Source organism: Triturus cristatus, chromosome 6, assembly GCF_964204655.1.
Source record: "Triturus cristatus chromosome 6, aTriCri1.1, whole genome shotgun sequence".
NCBI classification, from domain to species: domain Eukaryota; kingdom Metazoa; phylum Chordata; class Amphibia; order Caudata; family Salamandridae; genus Triturus; species Triturus cristatus.
In genome coordinates this window covers 1,541,873,070-1,541,876,317 of record NC_140589.1, presented here as the reverse complement: position 1 = coordinate 1,541,876,317, position 3,248 = coordinate 1,541,873,070, and positions in this window count along the sequence as shown.

Genomic DNA, 3,248 nt, shown 5'->3' with positions numbered 1-3,248 from the left:
AGGGTGAAAACCCCAAACTGCTTAGGTGGTCCATTTACCTACAGGGGATGGACTTTACAGTGGAACATAGACCTGGGAGTAACCATGCCAATGCAGATGGACTCTCTAGGTATTTCCACTTAGAACATGAAGACTCAACTGGTCAAGGTTAGTTTAATGTCCCTGCGTTTGGAGGGGAGGGGGTGTTGTGTAGGAGAGTAGGATCTGCTTCACGTGGGTACCCCAACTTTTTGCTGGTGTTTCACTGTTTTTCGACCTTAGTCTGGCTGTGGCCCTGCTAATCAGGACCCCAGCCTAGCTGCTTCCTCTCTAAAATGGTTTCCATGTACATTATGTACATTTCTAATTGGATTCTGGAGTTCCTTATAAGCCCCTAGTATATGGTATACTATTTACCTAGGGCATAGGTACCTCAGAGGCCTACCAGGGGCTGAAGCATGTATGCCACCCCTGGGAAGCACTCCAAAATGGCACCACAGGTCTGCTACTACAGCCTGGGTAAGGTGGTGCTTGCACCCCTTACTGTGGTATAGGCTACCTATATCACTATCATTACACACACATATAAAACCTATAAGTCGGGGCAAGATGGCCGATCGGACTTAGCGCGCGCGGACCGGGAGCCGAGACAGATTATCAGTGTGGTACAGTGCGACCATAGGCACCCAGGGCAGCTGAATCCGACAGCCTCCGGCGTGGGAAAGTATGAGGCACCCGTGGAGATAATTTATCTGGCCGGATCGCCGGGAGGGGCTTTGTTTCCAGCCACCGCTACTACGGAGGATGACTGCGCTGCACGCAACATGGCGGCGTGACGTCCGTGATCGCCGGCGTTTCTCCCGATCGTACAGCTATGAGTGTCAGGGGACGCCCCGTGAGGACCGCTGCTCACCCCCAGGTAATGCTTGCTTGTGGGGCATTTTCGATGCGGGAGACGCTTTTTCAGCAGCGGCCGAGAGCAGCAATCCCCGCCTTTGCCTGACTCTAACATGGCAGTTGTTTATCTTCAAATAGCGGCCCTCCGCACTTCCCTCGGCTAATGGTTACTGCATCTGGAGGTTTCACGGTCGGAGGGCGTATCTGAGCTCCTGTACACCGCGCCTGGCCACACATGTACTGTACCAGTGCTGGGAGCTTTCTGGGGTCTTGTCTGCCTGAGTACTTTCTTGCGCTGCAGCTGTGTGGGGACTGATGCTCGCCCCCTTGGGCAGGAATGGGCCTTTTTAGCACGCGGCCTGAGGTTGTGAATGGGCTGCTTGTTGCACCTGCTGGACCCTCCCGTACCCGCTACTGCTTCAAATGGACTGCCGGACTCTCTGGTCTCCCTATAGGCACCCGCCTATTCGAGTGCACCTGGTTTTGTGACTCTTTTGACAAGCGGTTCCCCTCTCTTGCCACTGGATGATCGGTAATCTCGCCTCAAGTGGAATATCCGGTATTGGCTCTGAAATTCCTCTCTCCTCCTATCCTTAATCTACGGCTGCTGCCGTCACCTCATGGCGCTCCCTGGATGTCAAATTTCCCACGCTCTCTCTGAGTTGTCTGCGTTGCATTGTGGGGCCTAGCCTTATACCGCCTTAGAAAGCAAAGGGCCACCCACCGAACAAACTCTCGAATTTCTTCGCTGTGGCAGACAAACGTTCCACTCTTCGGGGCGAAGCAGGTGCTTCAGCAATGGCCCTTACAAAAACTGATCTCTTGGCCATGTTTAGAGACTTTAAATCTGAATTACGCAGTGACATCAGTCAGGATATCAAGGCTTCTATTGAGCAACTGCACTCGGATCTGACGGATCGCCTGTCCTCCCTCCAGCACGATGTTGACGCCGTGGGCTCCAGGATCCTGGACCTTGAAACGCAACACCAGGAGCAAGAACAACTCTCCACCGAGCTCCGGGAGAATGTTCGTACACTCCAGGAGCAACTACAACAGGCGCAACTTAGGGCTGAGGATCTTGAAAACAGGGCCCGGAGAGAGAATCTAGGCATCAAAGACCTGGAGGAGGGCGTGGAGGGACCGGACCCGGAGGCCTTCATGGTGGGCCTGTTCTCGGAGATCCTAGCCCCACAGACTCTTAAAATAAAACTGGATATCGCGTGGGAGCGCTGTAACACGGCTTGAAGAAGCGGACCCGCAACGTCCTAGCAAAGTTCCATTCCTTCAAGGTTAAGGAGGCGGTTCTCCGGGATGCGAGGACAAAAGACTCTGTCTCATTTCAGGGCCACTCTTGCGCCATCTTCCAAGATGTCTCGCCATCTATACTTGCCCGCCGGCAACTGCTCAGACCTGTCACCGCTAAACTGCGCGATGACAAACTCCGGTATCGATGGACCTACCCGTTTGGGCTCTCCTTTGACTACCAGAACAAACGACGTCATATTACCGACCTGCAGGAAAGCATGTTGTTGTTGGGTCTTCCCACTGATGCGGACACTCCACTGCCCGGTAAGAAGGGAGAATCCTCCCGAAGCTCTACAAAGGCTTCTGCCTGGACTGCTGGATCACATAAGGGCCGGCGCTAACCACCAAAACTCTGCACTCCGACTTGTGCTTTTTTTGATCATCCCTGTATCGATCACGTTCTTCGCCGTCTCCGGTGGCACCTGGGGACACCCATTGGACTCTGGCTATGACCTGAACTACCTCTCTAGCCTCACGCTCACGCACCTCTGCAGTACTCCTTCGCCTCCGCCTTGGTCTATGCTCGTAGCGGAGGGGGTCATGGACTTTGTGGCTTTTATGCAGTAAGGTCCCTGTTGCTGCCTTTTTTCTTACAGTCTGTCCTCACGTCCAAGACAGGTTAGTAATGTCTTAAGGCCTGTTATAGCTTTCATGGGGTTGTTTTTGACGTTTTTCATATCTACAGCGCTTTCAATGCGGCTTTTACTGTGACACTGCCTTGTAATGAGGTACTCGCTTAGAACATTTCAGTTAATCGCACACATATGCTTTTGATACAGCTTTTTTGCACTGCGGCGGGCGTGGACGGGGTCCTCGGACCTGATGTTCCCCCTGGGCCCTGCAGGGCCTCTCCGCCCTGGCGGAGAGATCACCAGTAATGTATGTACGGTTTATCCAGTTACTTTTGTTCTCTTTTGTTTGGGGGTTGGGGGGAGGGTGCGGGTGGGTAGTGGTGGTGGCTTTTTAACGAAGAGGTTTGTGCAGATGTATGACCATTGGGTCGTTGCCAGTGGAGGACAGGGATGTTCATGGCTTCACGGGGTGGGTGGGCGGACTGGGTTCCTAGG